Source organism: Giraffa tippelskirchi, chromosome 6 (assembly GCF_054371585.1).
Source record: "Giraffa tippelskirchi isolate mGirTip1 chromosome 6, T2T-mGirTip1v1.2.pri, whole genome shotgun sequence".
Taxonomy (NCBI): Eukaryota; Metazoa; Chordata; class Mammalia; order Artiodactyla; family Giraffidae; genus Giraffa; species Giraffa tippelskirchi.
The window spans coordinates 64,522,637-64,547,661 of NC_137280.1; the positions used below are offsets into that span (position 1 = coordinate 64,522,637).

The 25,025-nt window shown below is 50.8% G+C and overlaps 1 long non-coding RNA gene across 1 annotated transcript in view; it reads left to right on the forward strand.

Moving 5' to 3' along the window:
- The window catches only part of LOC145508920 (uncharacterized), a 221,339-nt gene that overhangs the window by 50,202 nt on the left and 146,112 nt on the right, over nucleotides 1-25,025 (forward strand). The window contains exon 3 of the long non-coding RNA XR_014055691.1: nucleotides 16,768-17,116. This is a non-coding gene — a long non-coding RNA (uncharacterized LOC145508920). The remainder of the gene's footprint in view (nucleotides 1-16,767; nucleotides 17,117-25,025) is intronic.

A 25,025-nucleotide genomic window follows, 5' to 3' on the forward strand; every position in this document is an offset into this window, starting at 1 on the left:
GTTTGTTAGACTTTAAGAATAGCTTAAAATTCCCCCAAACACGCCCACAGGCACTCCTCGATGCAGTGTATTCAGCACATACTCCACTATTAAGGAGTTGCTTCTGGTGGACAGTGGTTGGCAGCTTAGGGCAGGGTTGACGGCCGCGATGAGAGTGACCAGAGGTCTAGGGGCCAGGAAGTTCAGTGATTGAGTTAACAAACTTTCAGTTTGCATATTACATCTTGCAATTAATTATTTAAGCAGTCATTAGTAAATCATGAAGCTGACATTATTATTCTTTATTATTAAATAACAGAATGTTGCTAACGCTATCAAGTATTAATTATTTAAGTCTCATTACTGAGTGTTACGCTTTGTAGTGTTTGACTAACATCGGAAGTCCGAGGAACAAAGCCGGTGTGAAGCAATGGCCGCTGTTTTCCATTAGAGGATTTTCTCCCTCTTGGTTTCCTGAGAGCTTGAGGGCCTGGTTTTATCTTACCGTATCTTGTAACTCCATTACCCGAAACTTCAAGAATGTTCGTCAAATTTTTGTTTCTAATGAAAGTCAGCGTAGACAGCCATACTGGGGTTGAGTAACGTTCTCCCCAGGTTATGTCTGTTGGGACCTCAGAATGGTGTCGTTGCAGCGTAGGGTCTTTGCAGAGGTCATTAGCTCAGATGAGATCTTACAGAATTAGATGGGTCCTAAATCCAATGATTGGTATCCCTGGAGGAGGTGAGAGGACTGAGATGGAGTAACATGGAACAGAACACTCTGGAGAGACACAGGGAAAGGCCTTGTGACAGCTCAGGTAGAGATGGGAGAGGGGCAGCTACAGGCCCTGGGAGACCCAACATTACATGGAGCCTCTGGAAGCAACGAAGAGGCAAGGGAGGATTCCTAAGATGCCACCAACACAGAACCAGCCTCCCTTTGCAAAGGGCAAGGTGGCTGGGAGGACTAACAGCTCTCCCTCTCTTAGGTAAGCGTGCAGCGTGCTCAGGTGCTCAGTCATGTCTGACTCTGTAAAATCCCATGAATTGTAATCCGCCAAGCTCCTCTGTCCATGGGATCTCCCAGGCAGGAATACTGGAGTGGGTTGCCATCTCCTCCTCCAGGGCATCTTCCCGAACCCAGGGATCGCCTGTGTATTCTACTTGGCAGGTGGGTTCATTATCACTGGGCCACTTGAGAAGCCCCTCTTAGGTATAGGCAGTCGGTAAATGTTTGCCAAATGAAAGAAAGAGAATTCGGTGAAGCTGGTGGTTTCATTCTTCATGCCCTGGCCATGGCTCTGGGGGCTCTTGAATCTTCCAGACAAATATCCTCTTTTTGGATAGCTAAAGGAACCTCGTCTTCCCACTTAGTAGTTGTGGGATCTTGAAAAAGTGGCTTAGCACCCTCAGATCATGGTGACCTTACTAGTAAAAAGGACGAACGTATCCTGGGTCATGGTGCTGATTGTATGTGATGATGCTCGTAGAGCCTGGGGGCATGGTTATTACCCTGAGAGCATTAGCATTTATTACCGTTGTTGGCAAAGAAATGAGCAGTGTCGCTGTGTACGCCCCTTTCCCTGGTAAGCCTGAAACCACCAGAGTCACATCTCCTTCCTGACTTTCTCCTCCTGTTATTCCACCTCCCCCCCTTCCTCCTCTGTCCTGGGACAAGGGAAGGCAGGAAGCCCCCAGGGTGAGTTTCTCTCCTCTTAGACTGTCTTCCACATCACCTTGTTACTGGGTTGAGCAGCCATGTCCTGTCTACATCCTTCACAAGGAAAAGCATGATAGAGCAGAGCAGAAGTAAGCAGTGAAGAGGAATGGTTATTGCTAGATGGGGGAGGGGCTCCTTCAGGCCCACCCCGAGGGAAGTGGGGGGTTGGGAACGGACAGTGCATAGCAGATGCTGCCCGTGTGCACTGTGACCCATGTTACCGCAGACAACTGTCCTGCCGCTGCTTGGATCCCGGGAGTTGCTCCCAGGTGGTGGCGACCTCAGGCTAAATTGGGGGGGGGGCAGTGGATATGAAAATGTTCATAATCAAATAAACGTTGAGGAGCAGAGGGAAATTCTCCCACCCAGTGTCTCATCACACCTCCTTGGGGTGGAAGAGTTTTAGGGAAGTACTGAAATTTTAGCTCCTGCCATTCCCGGCAACAATCCTGTCTTATAGGTTAGGAAATGTGGTCTCAGGTTATTTTGGTTTCGTGGCCTTTTCCCAGAGCTGCGGAGGAGCCCACACGCCCCCTCGTCCCTTGTTCCTCCCAGTCCTGGCTCGTGAGATCAGGGTCTGATGGCCTGGCCCTGCAGGTTCGGATGAGCCCTGCCCTGTCTGCCTGCTGCTTCACACTGTAGGTTTGTGTGATGTCTGCCAAGCTGACTGTGGACTCTGATTTCAGCTTTGTTGCTGGGAGGGGGGCAGGATGTGCTAGACTCCTGGTGCCTGGGACCCCAGGCTTTCTTTTTCCCGAGGCCGGAGTCCCTCAGATCAGGTGAGGGGTGTGACTGTCTCTCAGCATGGGTGGGACATCTGTCATGCAAAGAAATGGATGCACTTCTTTGATGCCTTTGGACCTATACAGCCAGGAACTGTTCTGGCTCCCAAAGAGTATCTGCAGATTCTAACGCCAGATATGGATTCGAAACAAAACCAAGAAAACGTAATTTTTTTTAAACTGCTTGTGTCAATATATGCTTGTTGAAAAAAGACATCCACAGACTACAGAGATATAACAAGGAGGAAATGACCTTTCCATGTAATGTCACCCCTGTCCTTTGGCAGAGGACGTTTATGGAAGGGGTCAGAAAATCTTGGCTTGGAATCCTACCTTGACCATTTCAGTTTTTAAAGGTCTCACATGAGGGAAAAGTCCTACAGGAGATGTTTGATGCAGTTTTGTCCAAGGCTGTCATTCGTCCTTTGTGGGTACAATGCATGTTCTTTGTCCCCATCCCTGCTCCTTGCTTTTGATCTTTTAGGAACCCAGACACCTGAGAGCATCCATTCTCTGATCTCCTCCCCTCTCCAGCCCTGCCCACTTGCTTGCTGGGTTGGCCAGTTCTGGCTTTCCCACTCCAGTCAGGCAGGGCGTCTGGTCTGGATTGGCTATGCTGTCATGAGACCTGGGCCTGCCTCCAGCTCCAGGCATGTCCTCCTGAGGGTTTAAGAGGGGGTCCGGGCAGATTCAGATCAAATGCACACTCCTCTCGAAGGGTCCCATGACCTGTATGTGCTTGGTACACCTTGAATTACCTGAAGGACAACACTTTCTCATTCTTAGCTAATTTGGAAAATGAATGGAAGGGAAATCCCTTTGACTTTCTGGAAGTGTGAGCAACATGTCCGTTGTTCAGGTGTGTTCTTGGCTGCTGAGAAATCATTTTGGTTAACTTGCAGTTACTGAGATGCTGGAGGTGGTAGTAACAGCTAATATTTATTGGGTGCTTTCTGTGTGTGAGAGACCTGGCATGGGCTTTGCTTGGATCATCACATTTTATCCTCCCAGCAGCCTTATTAAGTAAGTGAAGAAAGAGTTAGTTGCTCAGTCGTGTCCGACTCTTTGCGACCCCATAGGCTATAGCCCACCAGGCTCCTCTGTCTATGGAATTCTCCAGATAGTAATACTGGAGTGGGTTGCCTTTCTCTTCTTCAGGGGATTTTCTGACCCAGGGATCGAACCTGGGTCTTTTGCATTGCAGGCAGATTCTTTACTAACTGAGCCACCAGGGCTTTATTAAGTAAGGGCAGGTGTTAATTTCTGAAGGGGAAGCTTCAAATTGCTAAAGGAGCTGCCTGGTGTACACAGTAAGCAAAGAGGCATGATATGGGAGCGCTGGTGTGATTCCAGAGCCTGGGTCTCCAAGGGGAATTTCCCTGCCAGAATCTCTGTGCATCTCTCTACTTCACTCCTTCTGTTAATTGGTGATTCAGCGTCATTCACTTTTACTTTAGAGTCTTTCAGCCTTCTCTCCACTAGAAGCAATTTCCATTATTCTGGCCGAGCACAGTGACCACAGTAGGTTTGCAGTAAATGTCCAGTGGATGAGTAGCCAGTGAGGATGTTAATTGAGCGCCTACTAGCTGACAGGCAGCAGTCAGGATGGGTTCTGAAAAAGAAGGAATTTAGGGATAACATAGTTGCTCTCCTCAACCTGTTCACAGCTTTGTTGTGGAGAAAGCTCAGGTGCAAATGACGAATGCTCCAGGTGGGACTCGGGCCTTGGTGAAAATAAGGCCTGTGTGCTTTTAGAGCATCCCAGATCTCCATGTTGGGTCACTGTGCCAAGAGTGAGCGGGCCACAGATGACAGGCTTGGGATTTGAATCAGAAACGGTGTCTATGTTTATGCTGTGAGAGCACTGGGGAGGGGGCAGCAGCAGATTTAGTTGTGAGTCACAGGGGGATGATGAGAAGATTGGAGAAGGCTGCATAGTGACAGAAAAGGCTTTGCAGGATGAATAGAAGTTCACCAAGAAGACTGAGCAGTTGGAGGGACGGCAGGAGCAGAGGGCCAGGAGAGAGTCAGAGAGTGACATGTCCAATGTGCCCAGACGCAGGGTGGCTGTAGCTGAAGCTGCAAATTTAAGAGCTTGGACCCTGGGACGTCAATCCAAGTTCAGCTGATTTTTACCTGTGTTACGGATTTTGTGGTTTTCTCAATACACCAATCTGAGGTGTGTGCTGCCTCTGACCTAGAAGACAGTCCATAAATATTAGCCATGGGCATTCCCTTCAGCCCAACTGTGAAGCAGTGAACTATAATCCTGCAGATTTGAGACTGAGAAGCGATGAGATGTATCACGTGACCCTGTTCATGCTCCAAAGGAAGGTGCTCGCCCTCCTCAAGGCTCATGTCACTGCGCCAGTGTGCACCAATGTGCACATTTCTTTGAGTGTGAAACGTTGGAGGCCTGTGTGTACGAGGCAGCAGCAAGTGATGAGATGTGTTGTGAGCTGTGTCGAATGTGACTCCCCTAGGTGACTAGGGGAGAAATCAGGGTGTTTTAGTCACCTCCTCCCTGTGACTGTGGAAGTAGCACCTCATCCCCTCCTGCACCGTCTGAGACCCGTTTCTCCTCCCGTCGTTATGGTTTGTGGGAGCGGGGGGCCCCACAAGCCACATGCTCCCTGGAGCCCGTCTGAAGGATTAGCAGGGCTGGCCAGGAGGGGAAGGAAAAAGTGCTCAAGCTCCTGTTCTCCTTTTCCTTTTTCCTCTTCCAGATCCTTTCTCTTCTCTAAGCCACTTCAGGATTTAGAGTGTACTCTTCCTTTTTATCTTTTCCCTCTGAGACAAGAGAAAGTTTCCAGTTCTGCTAATTTCTAGTTAGGTGACTGCGGGCAAGCCACCCTGGTGAGCGTTAGCTCCTCATCTGTAAGAGGCATCAGTAACTGCTTCCGAGGGGTGGGCGGGCAGGAAGCGAAACCCTGAGCATTAGGAGCTCAGCTTGGGGCTGGCCCAGAAGGGTGCTTGGTAAGGGCAGCCCCCTCACTCCCTTCCCAGCAGCAACCACTTATACTCTCATCACTTTATCTCAAAGGCCTCACACTGAAGAGAGAGCAGTCAGCCCCCAGGAACAGGGGTTTTCCAGTGAGTCCTGTGGCATCCTGGCATCACCATGGCCCCACATCACTGTATCACCCTACATCACTGCATCACCCTGCATCATTGCATCACCCTACATCTCTGTATCACCCTGCATCACTGCATCACCCTGAATCTCTATCACCCTGCAACACTGCATCACCCTGCATCACTGCATCACCCTGCATCTCTGCATCACCCTGCATCACTGTGTCACCCTGCATCTCTGCATCACCCTGCATCACTGCATCACCCTGCATCTCTTCATCACCCTGCATCACTGTGTCACCCTGCATCTCTGCATCACCCTGCATCACTGCATCACCCTGCACCTCTGCATCACCCTGCATCACTGCATCACCCTGCATCTCTGCATCACCCTGCATCTCTGCATCACCCTGCATCACTGCATCACCCTGCATCTCTGCATCACCCTGCATCACTGCATCACCCTGCATCTCTGCATCGCTCTGCAGCACTGTATCACTCTGCAACACTGCATCACCCTCCGTCACTGTATCATCCTTTATCACCACGGCCCTGCATCATTGCATGACTCTGCATCACCATGACCCTGCCTCACTATCACCTTGCATGTCTGCCACCCAAGGGACCTGTAGAGTAGACCCTACCCCGGCCCTACTGGACGGAATTGCTGTGGTGGACTTTGGGGGTCTGTACTGTGATAAGATCCTGGGTGATTCTTAGGCCCATTCAGGTGTCTCCACCGGCCCAGAGAAATCTTTTGTGAGCCTAGTACTGAAATTCACACTGTGAAGGCATTTGGTAAATGTGGAGGAATTCACATACACCATCCCCAACAGCAGTGTGTGTGATGTGTGTGTTGTGCTGTGTGTGATGTGTGTTGTGTGTGTGATATGTGTGTTGTGTGATATTGTGTGTAATGTGTGTTGTGTGTGTGATGTGTATCTGTTGTGTGTGTATTGTGTTGTGTGTGTGTGATGTCTGTGTTGTGTGTGATGTATATATGTTGTGTATGTGTGATGTGTGGTGTGTGTGTGATGTGTGGGGTATGTGTGTGATTGTGTGTGTAGTGTGTGTGTGATGTCCTACTTGACTTGCCATGAATGCTGTGATACCATTCAGTTCCCACAGAGCTCTGGAGACTGAAGTTCCCCAAGTCAGAGTTTTTATCTGGATTGTGATTCTGATGTGTTTTTAATGCGTTTGAATTTCTGCTGCTTATTTTTCCTCCTTTTCTACCTTCCTTGCTTTCTTCTCCTCAATCATGTTCATGTTCCCCAGGCACTCTGTCTCCTGGCCCCGGATGCTGGGGTGTAAGTGGGGTTTGCCTGCAGCATTCAGGGGGAGGCGGAGGAGGGTTCTAGGCTGCTCTGCCTCGCTGGATGTTGTAAGCCCCTTCCCTCCTCTGCAGAGCACTGGTGCATGCAGGTGATCACTTCCTGCGCCTTCCTCCCTGTCTGGATTCTTGTTCTGTCATCTCTTCCTCCTGTCCCAGCGCCTCCACTTTGGACTTTCCCGGTGCCCTCTGGGCAGGCAGCTCGCTGCCCGGGTTTACTTAGTGACATGTGCCCCTGTGACTTGAAGGAAAGACCTTTTCTTTGAAAGTCAGAAGTGCATTCCGGAGTCATGAGCGTGACCTCTCCGGAAGCCCAGCTAATCCAAGTGTTAAGAGGAATTGGAACAAAGGTGATGATTGAGGGATGTGTACAGTAGGATGTGGGGGAGGGCGAGTGCAGCAGGGCTGCTGGGTTGAAAGCTCTGTCTTAAGGAAGGGAGTCCCCAGCCCTGAGAGTCCAGGACCCAAGTCCTAAAGCAAGGCCAGGTTTTGCTGTGATGATGGATCTGGGGGAGGCTTGTAGTCCAGTGGTTTCGAGTTCAGTTCCACCCCTCGATAGCTGAATAACATCAGGCAAGATGCCTACCTGTTTGTTGCTCGGTTGCCAAGTTGTGTCCTACTCTTCGCCACCCCATGGACTGGAGCACACCAGGCTTCCCTGTCCCTCACCACATCCCGGAGTTTGCCCAAGTTCATGTCCGTTGAGTTGGTGAGACCATACTGATGTTTCTATAATTTGGGGATTTGAGACCTGTCTCTGGGGATGTGAACATTAGTGGGGATTAAATGGGAGAATTAGAAAGGCGATCAATAAGTACCAGTCTCGTCTTCCTCCTTAATGGAGTGTCACTCCTCCCCCTACTCTGAATATCTTTTTTGCTTCTTCCCAACTCACTCACCTCTCAGGCTGCACGTGATCCATCCATGAAAGCAGCTCCAATCCGGCATGGAGCTCCCCAAGGTCCTGGAACACGTCCGCTGCAACTGGTGGGCTCCGTCCTTCAGTGGCCTGTTTATTTCTCATAGCCCCATTGCTTTAATGAGATTTGAAGCTCTTTGCAGACAGGGTCCCATGTGAGATCTTGAGTCTTCTTCAAAGTTACTTTCTTAGAGAACACATGCCCCCTGCTGCTGCTGCTGCTAAGTCGCTTCAGTCGTGTCCGACTCTGTGCGACCCCATAGACGGCAGCCCACCAGGCTCCGTCGTCCCCGGGATTCTCCAGGCAAGAATACTGGAGTGGGTTGCCATTTCCTTCTCCAGTGCATGAAAGGGAAAAGTGAAAGTGAAGTCTCTCAGTCGTGTCCGACTCTTAGCGACCCCATGGACTGTAGCCTACCAGGCTCCTCCATCCATGGGATTTTCCAGGCAAGAGTACTGGAGTGGGGTGCCATTGCCTTCTCCCTAGATCTTCTCTATTTGTAGTTTTTAAGGGTGGATCCCACTGTCCTGTAGAGAACTCTCTCTTTAGTCACTATTGGGTGATTCAGTTCCATGGCACTTTGCCCCCTTTGTTCATGGGATTTGATTGACAGTTGGGTCTTTGCTGACCTTTCCCTGAGGTTCTTTGTGGGCAAAAGCAAACAAAAGAAACTTTTAAAAGAACTTTGAAGGTTTGTCATTTGTACAAGGAAAGTGTTCCTGACTTTCTCGGCTCATTTCAATATCTTAATCACCTTCAGGCTATAAAGGAGCATGGAGGTGGGCTGATTAAATGAAAGGTTTTCTTTTATTGAAAGAAAACCTACTACGTGTAAGGGCTTGAGTAGATTAATTCTAATTCTTCCCCTAATTGTGCAAGGCAGGACCCGTTTTGCAGGGAGGCATGTAGATTCAGAGAACTGAAGTTCACGGTTTCATAACTGTTTGGTAAGCACTGGAGCCCGCCAGGCTCCTCTATCCATGGGATTTCCCAGGCAAGAATACTGGAGTGGGTTGCCATTTCTTCCTCCAGGGGATCTTCCATAATTTGGATTGAACCCAAGTCTCCTACATTGACAGGTGGATTCTTTACCGCTGAGCCACCAGGGAAGCCCCTGATCTGGTCTAGCTAATGAAAAAGAAGGCTGTTGTGAAGTAATCCCGGAGATGTGTAATCTGGACACCTCTATCCCCAAAGCTGGTGGCTGTGTTGTAGGACAGCCTGTGACAAGTGTTCACATTCCACCTGGGTGAGCACTGCCCCTGGTTTTTCCGGGATCATCCGTGTTCTCACCTGCAGGTGGGGAGAAGCAGTCAGGGGTCAGTGGTTTTGGGGGAGACCCACCTCCCCATTCCCACCCTGTCGTCCCTGAGCCTGGTGGGACAGACGTCCAGCTCTGATGAGGAGCCTCCTGGAGAATTGTGTCATGGACAACACAAGAGACCCGTACCTTGGGAAAAGAGTGAGACCCACTGACAGGTCATTGGGTGGGGGCATTCTGGTCAATAGATATTGATGCCTCCGAAGTCTCCTTTGCCTTTTCTAGTGATCAAACTCCCACCCTCCGCTACTTTGTGTTCCAGAATCTGTCACCCTGTACCCAGTCTTTCCCACCATATAAGCCTTCTACGGCAGGGCCGCCTCGTGGTTAGGCAAAAAGGCCGTAGGGGCTGAGTGCCTAGTCTCCCATCTCAGGGTCTCTGACTCCCCACGTGACTTTGGGTGAGTGACTTGCCGTGTGCCAGCGTCCTCGCTTGGAAATGAGTTCCTCCCTCACGGCACTGTTGACTTTATGCCACATAACACAACCAGCACTCTTGGAGTGAGCATGCAGGAGATCGGGTTATTACCTGCGCTTTGGGCCTCCGGTCACGTGGCCCTCTGACCGTGGCTGTGCACCTCGCAACTTCAGGAGCAGCTCCTCCTGTGCCCAGCGCCCCCCCTCTCAGTTAAGACTTGCTTCTTACTCTGCATCCCACAGGTTTTAGCTGGACACCTTGGGCAAGTCACTTGACCTCTCTGGGCCTTGGTTCTCAGCTGTTCAGTGAGGAACCAGATTATTCCCAAGGTTTCGTGAGCTCAGACATACTGGAGCCTCTCCCATTCACTGGTCCAGCCTCTCCTTCTCTGCCCAGCACTCACGACTACCCTGCCAAGGGAACTCGAACGTCACCCATGTACCCAATTACGGCCATGCACCGTCTTTGCCTGTTCACATCTCTGGATCCCTTGGTGTGTAGCTTGGAAGCTCCCTGAAGGCAGGAATTCTGTCTTTCTTTGTTGATATGATTTCCAGCTCCTAGAACCATGCCTGACATCGTGAGCATTCAGTGTACGGTTATAATTAGTCACTTACTATTCTAGCAACGTTTACTGAGCCTCTGCTGAGTTCTCCAGGGCTGTGCAGGTCTCTGTGAACCTGGCCAAACCCAGTGTCAGAATTTTTAAAGAATGGCTGTAATCAACATAAGTGGAAGTATTAATGTGTGCGTGCTAAGTCTCTTCAGTTGTGTCCGACTCTTTGTGACCCTATGGACTGTAGCCCTCCAGGCTCCTCTGTCCATGGGATTCTCCAGGCAAGAATACTGGAGTGGGTTGCCATGTCCTCCTCCAGGGGATCTTCCCAACCCAGGGATTGAGTCTGCATCTCTTAACGTCTTCTGTATTGGCAGGCGGGTTCTTTACCACTAGTGCCACCTGGGAAGCCCAAGAAGTATTAACACTTGGCCTTAGAAAGTGTGATGCAGAGGAACGTAAGACCTTCCCTCACTTTAGTGAGTGGGTTGGGGTGCAGTTTGCACTTCCCAAGCAACCATACTAGTTGATCAAGGCTGTTGAGGGTGATGCTGGCCTTCTGCTGAATAGGGAGCCCCCGTGGGCAGGTCTGGCCACTAAGCATTTTATATACAGTCTCTCCTCCACGTATGAAGTCCAGAAGACATGCTTTTCAATTCCTCGTTTTTATTCAACAGATGAGGAAGCACTTCCAAAGAGCCTAAGGGCTGTGCCCGTGGCCATTGAATGGCTGACCACACTGGGACTCACACTCTGGTTTACCTGGGCCCTGAGCCCCCATCCCCTGAATGAGGAATAAGGTGAATGAATGCCAGGGGGTGGAGGCGGGCAGGGGGTCGCGTGCTAGAAGGCTTGGGAATTCCAAGGCAGCTGATCCGTGTCACCCCGGCACACGCTGGAGAGGAACCGAAATGAAGCAGAGATAGAGTCTGTCAGCAGTGGGACAGCTGCCATTTGCCCTGGGAACAAAGCTCCTTGGTTTATCTGCCCAGGCTTGGGCAGGCTCCAGCTCTCAGGATATCACTGAGAAATGATGCGGACATGGCTGGAGAAATTGCCACCTCTCCCTTCCTCAGAGAAAGATGAGGCAGACGCCTGCTTGGTGGCATTGGTGTTGAGGAATGCTGAGGGAGAGGAATGGAGGCCAGCTAAGAGAGTGGGAGCTTCCCTGGCTGGCTCCTCTCCTGGGGACCTGGTCCCTCCTCCCCACAGCTGCCCCCTCTGCCTCCGCTGACTCTTGGTCTTACTAAAATCAAGCCTGTGACTGATCGTTGCTGCAAGAGGGGAAGAACACACACACAGAGGTGCAGAAGCAGAGAGAGGGCATGATGCCCAGCCAGACATGCACCAGGAGATGCTCGCTCTGGCTCCCACCATGGACTGTGCTTCTCTCTGGTTGCTAGAGCCAAGGGCTGCCTGACCCAGCTTTGCACATTCCCGTCTCTGCCAACCCTGATTCCTGAAGTCTTCTCATTCCCAGAGCACCCCTCTGCACACTCCATATTTCAGGGATGATGCTTTTTTAGTTTTATTTTTTATTTTACTGATTTATTATTATTTTTTTAAACTTTTTATTTTGTATTGAAAAGTGAAAGTGTTAGTTGCTCAGTCATGCCCGACTCTTTGCGACCCCGTGGGCTGTAGCCCACCAGTCTCCTCTGTCCATGGGATTCTCCAGACAAGAATACCGGAGTGGGTTGCCATTCCCTTCTCCAGGGGATCTTCCTGACCCAGGGATTGAACCCAGGTCTCCCGCATTGCAGGCAGATTCTTCACCATCTGAGCCACCAAGGAAGCCCATTTTTGTATTGGGGGATAGCTGATTAACCATGCTGTGATAGTTTCAGGTGAACAGAGAAGGGATATACTTGTATCTATTCTCCTCCAACTCCCCTCCCATCCAGGCTGCCATGTAACAACACTGAGCAGAGTTCTACGTGAGGCTGGTATTTTAGAAAGATGTTCTCTTGGTCTTGGGTAGGACACAGAGGTGGCAACCCACTCCAGTACTCTTGCCTGGCAAATCCCATGGACAGAGGAACCTGGTAGGCCACGGTCCATGGGGTCACGAAGAGTCGGGCACGACTGAGGGACTTTACTTTCACTTTTCACTTTCATGCACTGGACACGACTGAAGTGACTTAGCAGTAGCAGCATCAGGACATAGAGGCAGGCTGTTTCTCAGTTTTCTTCAGCATGTTCACTACCAAGTGGGTTGGCTGTTGGAAATACCTAGTGGGGAGGGGTTGTCAAGAACCAAATGACCTATTTGGGCCTGATGGAGTCAGAGGCCAAGAGGAGAGACTCAGGTGACAAGAGAATTGGGCCGGGGGCTGTGTTTTCTTGTGGGGGCAATTCCGTGTCACCTGCCCAGGGGTGCTTATTTGTGAAGTGTTCCCCTGAGCGCCCTCCCCGGGGCAGGGTCAGCTAAAAGGCAGCAAGGCATGAAAAGACACGGCAGGGAAAGCTGGAAGGGTCCGTTCCCAGGCCTGAGGGGCTGGTTCCATGTCTTCAGTATTCGAGCAAACGTGCTTTCACAGGAAGCATTAAAAAAGGTGTTAGTTAACTTTTTAAAAACTTATTTATTTTTCTGCACCAGTTCTTAGCTGTGGCATGTGGGGTCTAGGTCCCTGACCAGGGATGGAACCTGGGCCCCTTGCATCAGGAGCTCAGAGTCTTAGCCACTGGACCATCAGGGAAGTCCGCTAGTAAACTTTTTATTGAGGCTGCGTGCATTAAAAAGCACACGTATCATGAGTATATGAAACAGCTTGATAAGACATGCAGTGTAGCTGCCAGTGGGCGCTACTGAGAAGCCCCCTCCTGACCACTTCCCGTCACTGATGGTCCCTTCCCCCCTCACTCAGATAAACCTTGTCCTGACTTCTAGTAGCGCCGATTAGGTTGACATGTTTATGTTTTTAATATAAATAACATCACAATGCATTCGCTTGTGTCTGGATTCTTTCACTCAAAATTACATTTGTGAGATGTACCTACAGGCTGTGTGTGGTTGTAGATCATTCTCATGGCTCTGTAATATTCCTCTGTGTGTGCGCATGCACGTGTGTGTGTGTGTGCATGTGTGTGTGTGTGCGAACGTGTATTTAGAATCCATTCGCCCAGTGGCAGGCATCTGGGTAGTTTCCAGTGTGAGTGGCTGTTATGAGTGGTACTGCCATGAACATCTGACGGCTTATCTTTTGGTGAACACATACACGTTTCTGTGAGTTTATGCCTAAGCGTGAAATATATAAAGCATATACTCAGCTCTAGTGGATTACGCAAGACAGCTTCCCAAAGTGGTTGTTTGTCTTTCTTTAGAATGTCTGTGCACCAGCTTGTATGAAAATTTCACTTCCCCATTGAAGCCAATCCTGGGTATTGCCTGTCTCTTTTATTTTGGCCGGTCTGTTGCAAAAAGGACTCACCTTGAAGAGAAATGCAAATGCTCCCCGGGAGAGGAGGGTTGCTGTGTGTGATGGTTCTAGAAGCTGGGGTGCTCAGCGCCCCGCATCCTGCATTCTTGCCCGTGGAGACCATGGTGGGGCTGTCTTCTCGAGAGAACATCAGCGCTGCTCCTGCCCTGAGTCAGGGACCACCTCTCGGCTGCAGTAATACCCAGCAGACCATGAATAATAACTCTTTCCCAGGTGACAGAGCTCTAATGCACCTCACCCCAACAAAACAAACTTGGCTTCAGATTTGCCTGTGGGCCTCAGTAAATATTTAACAGACTGTGTTCCCCCCTTTTCTTCCCTGCCATTAACTGGGGCTGGTGCCATAAATCCCTGCTTCCCTTCCTGCCGTAAGCAGCCCCTTAGCTGACAAGACTCCAGTCCTGACTTCCTGGTGCGATGCCACTCCTGGGCTGGCAGCTCTTGGTAGTTTTGCTGTGGAAGCCGAGGAGGAAAGATGGGTGAGTGGGAGGGGTCCTGCGACAGACCGGCCTTGGCTTGACGGCGGCCACCTCCCTTTGATGCATGATATAAGGGCTGACCTTGAGCTCTTCGTGTGTGCCCGCAAACATGCTGCTTTGTGTTGATTCTTTCACGTCAGCATCACAAAATTTTCATGAAGTGAGTAGTTGTGGTTTATTTCCATTTTACAGAGGAGGAAACAAAAGGTTAAAAATTATTTCCCCGGAATAACACAGCTAATAAATTTGGTAACTTGACCTCAAACTCTAATGTTTAAACCACTCTCCTGTACTTTTGTCATGTGCTGCGTGTATGTGCTCAGTTGCTAAGTCATGTCCCTCTGTGCGACCCCATGAAATGTAGCCCACCAGGCTCTTCTGTCCGTGGATTGCCCAGGCAAGGATACTGTAGCAGGTTGCCATTTCCTCCTCCAGGGGATCTTCCTGACCTAAGGATTGAACCCACATCTCTTGCATTGGCAGACGGATTCTTTACCACTGAGCCACCTGGGAAGCCACATAAGTTTTGTCGTAGGGACTGATATTTAGACATGTAAGCTTCCTTTTGAATCCATCTTTCTCTTGGGTCTAAAAGCTATGTCAGGTAGGTTTACATGGAACACAAGGAGCTCACTCTGTGACCCCTGGCCACTGAGGACTGCTTAAGGCTGAGGATGGATGCCCTTTGTCATCGTTGTGACGATAGATGGAAAAATAACCCTCAAAGATGCCCATGACCTAGTCTCCAGAACCTGTGACTATGTTACTTATATTTTGCAGATAAGATTAGGGCTCATGGGCCTGAGACAGATTATCTTGGATCATCTGAAAGGGCCTAGTGTAATCTCCTTAAAAATGGAGGAGGGAGGCAGAAGAGTCAGAGGAGATGAGATGATGGAAACAGGGTCCGAGAGATGCCGTTGATGGAGGAAGATGGAGGAAGGGGCCACTAGCTGAGGAATGTGGGCATCCTTTAGAAGCTGGAAAAGACAAGGAAACGGATTCTTCTTAGAACCTTCAGAAAGGAACACAGGCTGTCAACACCTTGATTTTTATCTTAGTGAGACCTGTGTTGGGCTTCTGGCCTCCAGAACTGTTAGCTCATGGATTGTTTTGTCTTACACCACTAAGTATTGGAAAGTCTGTAATTACAGCAGTGGTTGCTGTTGGTCATAATTGGTGTAATGGTCAAACTCATGGGCTTTGGATTCAGGTTGCCTGATTTCAGATCCTTGTTCTGTTTTTTCTAGCTGTGTGACCTTGGACAAGTGGCTTAAGCTGTGTGGGCTTCAGGGTTCTCATCTTTAAAGTCAGACAAGAGTATTCTATACCACATGGTGTGATGGTGAGGATTAAATGGGGATTCTATGCATATGAAGAGCTTCCCTGGTGGCTCAGTGGTGTAGAACCCGCCTGCCAGTGCAAGAGATGTGAGTGGATCCCTGGGTCAGCAAGATCCCCTGGAGAAGGAAATGGCAACCCATTCCAGTATTCTTGCTGGGCGAATCCCACAGATGGAGAAGCCTGGCGGGCTCCAGTCTGTGGGGATGTGAAAGAGTCGGACATGACTTAGTGACTCAATGACAACAACAGCAATGCATGTGAATTGCCTGGAAGTAGGTTTTCCCCATGGATCAGGGTGCAGACCAGGGAGACAGATTACCTGGCCTCAGATTCAGGTTCTACTCTTACTAGGTGTTTATGACCCTATTTCCTCATCTGGAAAATAAAGTCAGAGTCCCAGGGAGGTTGAGGATTGTATTAGATGGGGGCCAGAGCTTGAAGCAGGGTGAATAACTGCACTTCCACAAGGGCAGTTATTGTTATCATCGGTGGGCTGCTGGCTTTCGGGCCCCAAACACTAAGCATTGTAGATCTGTCTGTTTATCAGTTATCTTTAGAGTAATTCAAGTACGCTGGGCTGAAGTCCTCTTGGTCTCCCCTTATAGCTAGAACAGTACTGGGTACCTAGCAGGTGCTCAGTAGTTGCTGAATGAATGAATAAAAAAGGAAAAGGCCCCAAGCTCTGCCCTGAAGAGGTGCACAGTGCAGGACAAGGCCTGGAGGGATGCCAGGCTTTGTGGTTATCTTTAAAAAGAAACAAAACAGAGAACTACTTCCTACCAGCTGACCCCACACCCCCTCAGCTGGGACCTCTGGGCACTGCAGGGGAGCCCAGGGCTATGTGCCAGGCCTGCCTGTGCTGGTAAGTCCCCAAGCCGGCTACCTAACCCTTCTGGTACTTACTGTCCTCCTCTTTATAATGGGTGTACCTCAGCCCCCCTGCTATCTTTGGGTAGTTCCTAAGGAGGAACCCTAAGCAGTGAAACCCTGTTCCCTTTGCCAGAGGGCTTTGGTGCCGGTGGGAGGTGACTCTCTCCGCCCTCACCCATATTTAAGTGTCAGAGCTGCACAGCATTATTTTTAGTGAGTTTCCCTCTCCGTGCATGTGTGTGTTAGTTGCTCAGTCGTGTCTGACCCTTTGTGACCCAGTGGGCTGTAGCTCGCCAGGCTCCTCTGTCCATGGGATTCTCCAGGCAAGAATATCACAGTGGATTGCCATTCCCTTCGTCACGGGATCTTCCCAACCCAGGGATGGAACCCTGCAGGCAGATTCTTTACTGGCTGAGCCACCAAGGAAGCCCCTCCTCTTGGTCCATTAGGTCAAACAAGGAAGGAAGAACAATTTGCTGCTCTGGGTCCATGATTGTAATGGGATTGGTTTTTCTCCTTCTCATCCCCAGGCCTGATCTTCTGACCAGAAAGGAATTAAAAAGAAGGTCCTTCATGATGGCTGTGCCTGTCAGCTGCAAGGAGCTTCCTTTAAGGATCTTCTGAGTCTTGTGGATGTACAGTGATTCTCAGCCTCCTGGATGGAGACTGATGCTGGTGGAAGCAGGCTCTCCAGGGACACAGACCCACCACATTTCTGGATGCTCATGGTGGTTTTAGGAGGGCCCTGGCTGAGCACCTCATGGATTCCTGCAGCCTGGATGAAGATGGGGGACAGAGGACTGAAGCTTCCTACCTTTCTCACTGACGGGAATGTTTGGTTGGAGCTCTGCCAGCTCCCCCGGGGGCTGCCCCTGAAACGTAAGACCCACCTCCTCCTTGCACAGGTATCTCCCGCATGTTCGGTCCAGCACCCGCCTGGGCTTCTGGTGCCGCTGCCCTGGCTGGTGGGAGAGGTCACCATCACGTAACTGGCTCTATTCTCACAGCCAGGAACTAAGAATTGCGATCCACCCAGTAACTCGGGGACAAAATGACTGCTGGGTTCCTTGCTCCCCTCTTGTCCGTGGGGTGACTTGTCATTGTCCTTCGTAGGATCGGTGTTGAGGATCCCAGACCAGTTGTGTGTGTGCGGCCAGCCAGCATCATGCCCAGCACACAGCTGATGCCCAGCACACGATGGGAGTGTTACTCGTGGTTGGTGGGAGATTGTTGCTCAGGCCTTGGAAATCTTTCTGAGCATAGCCGGGGGCGGGGGTGGGGGTGGGGGCGCCGCACTGGCCTTTGAACTAGGCGCTGATGGTTGGCGTGGACAGTTGATCAAAGGTCCCAGTCCCCAGAGCCTGTGGGAGGGCTGAGTGCCCGGCTGGCAGTAGGCGAGGGAAGGGAGCCTTGCGTCCATGTGAGGGAGGTGGACCAGGTGACAGGGTTCTGGTGGTTCTGCAGCTGTTAGGCTGTCCGGACCCAGCAGCTGTGACGTTGCTGACTCCGAGGGATGTTGCCTTAGCGTTGGGCTGCCCAGAGGAGAGTGGCAGCTCTAACAGCCAGTGTCCCGTGTGCTCAGGTCACCTGAGGCTGCCTGGCACTTGCCTGCTAAGAAGGCATGTAGGGCAGGGCCTGGGGTTCCGTTTTGGTTGGGTTCCCAGTTCTGCTCATGCCCCGCGGCACTTCTCAGCTTTCCCTGACCTTCTCATGGAAAGGGATGTCCCTCTGGTTACTGCCCACTGTCCCGGCCCACAGCTCCTCCCTGTGTCGAAATATTATATGCATCTATGCAAGGTGTTTGATTTCTTGTCCTTCTCCCATCCTAGGAAGTCGTCTGAGGTCGAGAGACATGTGTGCCTTGCTCACAGCTAAACACAGAGAGGGCCCCTTGTTCACTGCATCGGTGTTGATCAGATCAGATGTGACTCGGTGCTTTTCCTTCAGCTTCTGTGAAAAGGACAGATGGAAGGGAGACACGGTTTTTGAGCATCTGTAGAACTTAACCAGCCCAACAGTTTCACTGGGTGGGAAGTGGTGTGCTCAGTTCATAGCTGAGAGCTTGGCCCAAGGTTGTTTATCCAAGAGAAGGCAGAGGAGGAGGGTGTGTGTGTATGTGTGTGTGTGGCACTGCCTGCGATGGAATACTCTTAGGGTCCCTAGGCCCTCTTTGTCATCTGGAGAGACAGACTATAAGTATGAACTCTATGCCCCCCCAGGGAGGAGGCTCCTGGTCCCCTGGGACTAGGTGTGATGGGAACTCAGTGCAGCCCCAAAGGGCTGCTGGGCAGAATTGACAACGCAGCCTGACAGGTGCTCTGCTCACTGCTGTTCATGGCCAAGCAGGGCGGGTGGAGGAGTCACCCTGGGAGGGGGCTCTTGAGGGCCTGGGGAGACTTGGAGGCTTGAGAGGCTTGGCTAGGCTTGCAGTGGCCGTCAGAGCTGCCTTGGGGATGCGAGGCAAGTGTGGACACCAAGGCACAACCCTGGCCCTTCCGCTTCCACCCTCACACCCCCCCGGCGTCTCTCCTGCCATCTCCCCCCACCGTCCCTCTGCAGAACTGCGCCCTCGCTTATCACATGGCCCGCAGCCCTGCTTTTTTCTCCTTTTATCAATGACTCCCTAGAACAACCCCATTGTGGTGGTCTGGGGTTATCTCAGGCTCCTCCCAGGAGAGGGTGGCTGGGCTCGGGCACCCGAAGGTGCAGAACGGTCGCAGCGAGAAGTAAGGTGCCTGCTTCCCCTCCCCTCTGGCTGCTCCGAGCAGATGCCCCGTGTCTGCAGGGTTGCTGCACCCCGTGGGCATGGATGTCCAAGTAATCGCCATTTGTTAAGCCATGTCCTGTGCAAGGCACGTGGTGGACCTTACTCCATTCCAGCCCCAGACCAGACCCATGGGGTCGGCACCGCAGCAGTCATTTTTGGTGCCAGAGTAGCTGGGGGCCCAGACTGGCGAAGCAGGTTTCCCCAGGGTCCACAGGTGGCACCGGAACACAGTTGTCACTGATTGCAGAGCCTCAGGGACCATCTGCCTGGGACTGAGCGACACAGCTCCCGCTCCCTTTTTGCCCCCCCCCCCCGGCGACCCTGTGACCTCGGGCAGATCCCCTCTCTTCTCTGGGCCTTGCTGCCCTCATGGGTAGGGAAATGTCTGATTTCTCTTCTAGCCTGAGCACAAAGACAGCAGCATTTAGTCTGGGATGACAGGTGTCAGCCAGGAGGCTGCTGGGCGGGCCAGCCCCTGTGAGCCCTGGATCGTCAGGCACACGGTGGAGGTGCTGGAGGTGCCGCTTGTCCTGGTGGGCCTGGCTGTGGTAGTGATGCTGATGCTGCTACCAGAGCTGCCGTTTCCTGGTCCACATCGACTCCTCCAGTTTTTCCTTTGCAATCGAGTGGCTGCTTCGCATTTCTGCTTGGCCTGATCAAGATCCCCTGGAGGAGGGCATGGCAACTCACTCCCGTATTCTTTCCTGGAGAATCCCATGGACAGAGGAGCCTGGCAAGCTATGGTCCATAGGGTCGCAAAGAGTCGGACACAACCGAAGCGACTTAGCTTGCATGCACACAGTCTCCTCATAGCACAAGTCTGTCTTTAGCTGCTTGGAAGAACCCATTTCTCTTTGAGCCCTCTTATCCTAGGCTGCTGCTAGAGCAGGTGTGACCTTTTTTTTTCAAATTTAATTAACTGATAGGTCCCTGTGAGGATTAGAGTTGAGGGAGAGGGTCTGGGGGATACGGCACTGCCCCCCACATCCACAGACATCCCAGCCGGCATTCCTGGACATGGCTTAGCGACCTGCACCTGTTCCCCCATAGCGGGGCTGGCCTGGGCCCCTGGGGTCTGCACAGGCTGAGTATAGACCGAGATCCCAGTGAACAGCCATGGGATTGCTTAGTGTTTATCAGCACCTGATCAGTCTTCCAACCCGGGGAAGTGGGTGGCACCTCACCTTTACATGTGAAGAAACTGAGGTTCAGAGAGACCCAGAGAACTGCCAAGCTTGTCTCAGGAGAGCGGAGAAGCTGGTGTGTACTCTCTGATATGTCAGCTTTCAGCCTCCCTGCTTCTGCTTGGCGTTGTTCTCATGCATGCAGTGAAGTGTACAAAATGCCTCTAGCTTATATGGGGGGCAGACTTTTAAAAAAAACGTTTTATGTTTATTTTCACTTGAATTAGAAGAGCATGCCTGTGATTTTTCAGATATTACTGCTTAAGACGTATTAATAGTTACGGAAGTTGGAAAAAGGTCGATGTGGCAAAAATGTTAAGGTGGCAACACCTGGACGCAGCCCTCCTGCAGGGGGCTCAATTCGGAGCACACGTCCTCGCTTCCACTGGTGGCACTTGCGCTGTGGCTCCGGCCACATCACGGGAGACAAGGGGTCCCCCAGACTGTGACGGAGTGGCTCTGTGTCCCACCTCATGCCAGGTGTGATGTTCAGTCCACCGTGATCCTCCTTAAATCCAGAAGATTCATGATGAAGCGACTGCATAGCTCAGTCTGAAGCTAGACTGAAAACAAAAGGAATCTTGAATGATAGTGCTATAGAATCCTGTAATTCTGCTTGAATTGACAGTGACTGCTGATCTCGGCTCTGCCAACTGTATTCTATTTATTGAGCACCACAGTTTTCAGATCAGCTCCCGTATTACTCTCTGGGATTGGATTATGAAATAGTAAATATTGCTACATGCAAATCAGTCGATGACTCATTCATTCATTTTTTTCTGCTTTCATTTTTCCTCAGTAAATAGGGGATAGTGTTACCTACCCTGTGGTTTTATTGTGAGAATTAAATAAGAGACTATATTGAAGGGATTACTTCAGTGCCTGATCAGCACTCAGGGATTCTTAGTTATTTTTAAACCAAGTGTTAAAATGGAATAGAAGATCAAAACATACAGACCTATGGAAATAAAGACCATTGAGGATGCATGAGTTACTAACACTGAACATTAAATTTAGTTCTGACTTCCTGGTTAGTGCAAAATACTGAGTCTAAATCAAGGTTTGGCAAATCTTTTGTTCCAAGGGCTGGGTAGAAAATATTTTAGGCTTTGCGGGCCTTATGGTTCTGTCATTCCTAGTCAGTTCTGCCTTCGTGTCTGGAAAGCAGCCGTAGTATGTAAATGAAAGGGTATGGCTGTGTTCCCATGATACTTTACTTATAAGAACTGGCAATGCACCTACAGGCTATAGTTTGCCCCTTGGTCTCAACGAAAGAAACCTGTTTGTTTTTGAAAACAGGAGACTCCTCCTGGATCATAAACACTGAGGAAACCTTGTTACAAGATGTAGTCTTTGTAGAGGCTTGTTAAGCAGCATATGGATGATAGGGTTTTCACTGGGGTTGTAGGGAAGATGCAAAAGACCTTCACATTCTGGGTTCTTTTCCCATGTGGATAGCAGACGTTTGTTGAGGGCTTACGGTGTCGCAGCCTCTGAGGCTGACCCATAATAAAACCCACAGACACGTGCATTTTGGCAGGGGGTGCTGTGTTAGCAAGGGGCCATCTTGGTGGCTGTTTCAGGTGTCTTTTTCTTTTTTTTTTTTGTGAGCTCCTTAATGTTTTATTCTGGAAAACAAAACTGTACAAAAGTCAAGTATCATGAATAGGGTGTCATTTCAGAGGAGTGTTTTCAGTGTTGAATGCCCCGTCCAATCCTGGAATTACACACAGACCTCCATGCTAATTTGAATGGCAGCCCTGGACCCCAGGATCCTACCTCTTAGGGTGGCAGGAAGCAGGTGGGACATTCTTGCCCTCTTTTGGCTAAACACCGCGGTTTTTGAAAGACTGTGGTTTTGGAGCAAAACACTGCCAGGTTGTAAAGCTTTGCCCTTTCACAGCTGTGCGACCTTGCTGTGGTTTCTAAACCTCTCTGAGCCTTGCTTTCATCATCCGCAAAGTCAGAAGCATCACACCTCAGAATCTTTAATTCTTACCAGAGTTTTTGCTCTTCCAGTGTCAGCTCCTCCCTGTGGGAGGACAGACGCTGCTGGCCTTATTCCTTTCTCTTCCCAGGAAACCCGGTCCTGGCTTTTTCAGCTGGAGCCTGGGGTGTGAGAATGGCCGTGCCCTCCTTCTGGGTGAGTCTTTAGTGTAAAAAGCCTTGAGAAAACACTGGCCTGCGGAATTCCGAAGTTAATGAAGGGGGCAGATTCCAGGAGGGTCTCTGTTTGACCTCTCACCCTTTCCCCAACACCCTGTTATCCCTGAGCGCGTTCAGAGGCAATGGAAGGTTTATAGCCGTTGCACAAAAGAACTCTCACACAGTGGGGCAGGACCGTGGCCTTGGCCCCTGGAAGCCAGGGTCAGGGCATGTGAGTTTGAGCCTCTTCCCTGGTTAACCTGGTTAATGAGAAAGGCTTTGGGAGTAACCCAACAGGGCAAGGAAGGCCATGGTGAGGGGGAAGAGGGGCAGATTTGAAAAAGTTGGGGAATGATATTCAATTTCTCCAAAGGAGGGCCTTAAAATAAAACCGGACCTTTTTTTTTCATTATTCTGACATTAGAACCCATACAGTCTATTCAGTTAGGACTGCTGGGGTAGGATAAAGAGAACAGTTGTTTTTTTTTTAATAAAATTTTTTTTTAAATTTTATGTTGGTGTATAGATAATTAACAATGTTGTGATAGTTTCCAGTGGACAGCAAAGGGCCCCAGCCATACATATACATGTATCCATTCTCCCCCAACCACTGCCCGCCCTGCCCAACTATCCCTTCCCCTTTAGCAAGAGAACAGGCTTCTATGGGTGGTTGCAGTTTCAGGAGCTGTTCTCTACTTCTGCTTTTGAGAACTTTCTGAGAGAAGGCTTCAGAGGCCAGAGCTGGGCAGTGTTGTGCCAGAGCTTAGGTGTTGGAGGCCAGAGCCCCCGCTCTGTCCACATCTGCAGCACCGGGACTTGGGTGACTGTGGTGGGCCTGCGAGGAGCTTCAGGGTCTTGGCTGTGTGCTTGTTTTCCCATCTGCCGCCCGTATCCTCTCTTCCCGCCTGTCGCCTTGCTGGCACTCATGGTGGTAGGCGAAAGCTTGGTCTCCCTTCTTGGTCTTGTAAAAGTATCAGCCATGCTAATAGCTGGTTGTGCAGGGCAGTTGCTGGCAGTGGGTTTTTCCCTCCCATCTACCTGTCTGCTACTCTCTATGACTCCGCATGGGCTCGGGGTTTCTGGGGAGAGGGGCTCGGCTCCACCTAATTACCAGGAACGGCCCTGACCCTCCCCTCCTGCCCCTGTGGAGGCTTATCTGGCTCCAGCCCAGAGCAGCTGCTCCCGGTGAGGTCTCTGAGTCACTCTGAGTTTCAAGACTGGGTTTAGCAGGTAGTCGAGGACATAAACAAATAAACATTAGCCAGGACAAGCTTCCAGCCCTCTGCTCACCCAGGGGCCCTGGAAGCTCCTTGTTGCGCGTTCGTGGAATATGAGAATGGCCCTGATGGAGAAATGCTCCAGGAGGGTGATGGGGGCATGTTAGAGAACCTGGTGTTTGCTGGCTGTGTGGCCTTGGGTAGGATGCTCAGCCTCTCTGGGCCTTCCTCGCCTCCTCTGGGAAGCTCCTCTGGTTATCGTGAAAATCAGATGACCTGAGTTGTAAAACCCAGCTGGGGGTTAGTCCCCCCCCACCTCCCCCGACCTCGGATCCCGACACAGAGAAAATCCTGGACATAACGACAGTTTTGCGAGGCAGATTGCTTTTGAGACTGCCCTGCTTTCCATGCCATTCTTGGGACTTCTCTGAGGCACCAGCTCCTCATCTTTCAACGAGGGGGTATTCTTTGCCTTGTGCCCCTCACACGCTTGTTGAGAGGACCCAGTGAGTCACCTCTGGGAAGGTGCCTGGCCGTGTCTGGTTGTGCTTTTCATGCCGGTTCTGCCGGGAGGGAGTGTGGCGGGGGCAGAGGTGACTGGGTCCAGCACATTCCTTAGGGCTAAGGCCAGGCGGCAGTGGACCACCTTGTGCTCAGGACGCAGGCAGCCCTGCCTCCCTTTAAAGTAGCGGAGCCCTGGGGGTCCTGTGGGTGCGCCCAGTTCCCGCTCTCCTCTGTCCTTCTCAGTGACTCGCTGGACTTTAGAATCTGGTGAGTTTGGGGGTTTCTTTGTATCAGGTGAATCATCCAGGTCTGAAACACAAAACGAGAAGTCACAAAGGACCGCTCCACTGCGGCCCTGTTCCCACCCTCAGGATTAACCAGTGGTAAACGACGAGGCATGTTTGGTTTGAATCCTTGCTTTTGTAGATATTAAAGAAAACTAGAGATAAAGTGGATGTTGGTGGGAACTCTTCCGTTCTGTTTCCTTCCCTTCACAGAAGTACTGCTCTTCTGAATTTGGGCTATAATAGGTCACCTTCTTACGCATGCATGCATGCTCAGTCACCTAAGTTGTATCTAACTCTTTGGGACCCCATGGACTGTAGCCCACCAGGCTTCTCTGTCCATGGGCTTCTCCAGGCAAGAATATTGGAGTGGGTTGCCATGCCCTCCTCCATCACCTTCTTATACTTGGATTACAGATCTATTTGGAGGGTATTTGGAGGCACGCTTTGTTATATTTGAAATTCTCGTGGAAGTGGCATAAAAGTAGGGGTGTGATGGCTGCATTTTGCTTCACCCCACTCCTTGTGTTATGTTGGGTGATGCCATTGCTGTGTATGTTCCTTCCTGCCCCTCGTGATGGATTTTGGGTTGTTTGGAGGTTTGCGGGGCAGCCCTGGGGTGAGCTTCCTTGCACACATCTCTGGGTGCACACATGGGGGTCCCCAGGAGGATAGGGCATGGCGAAG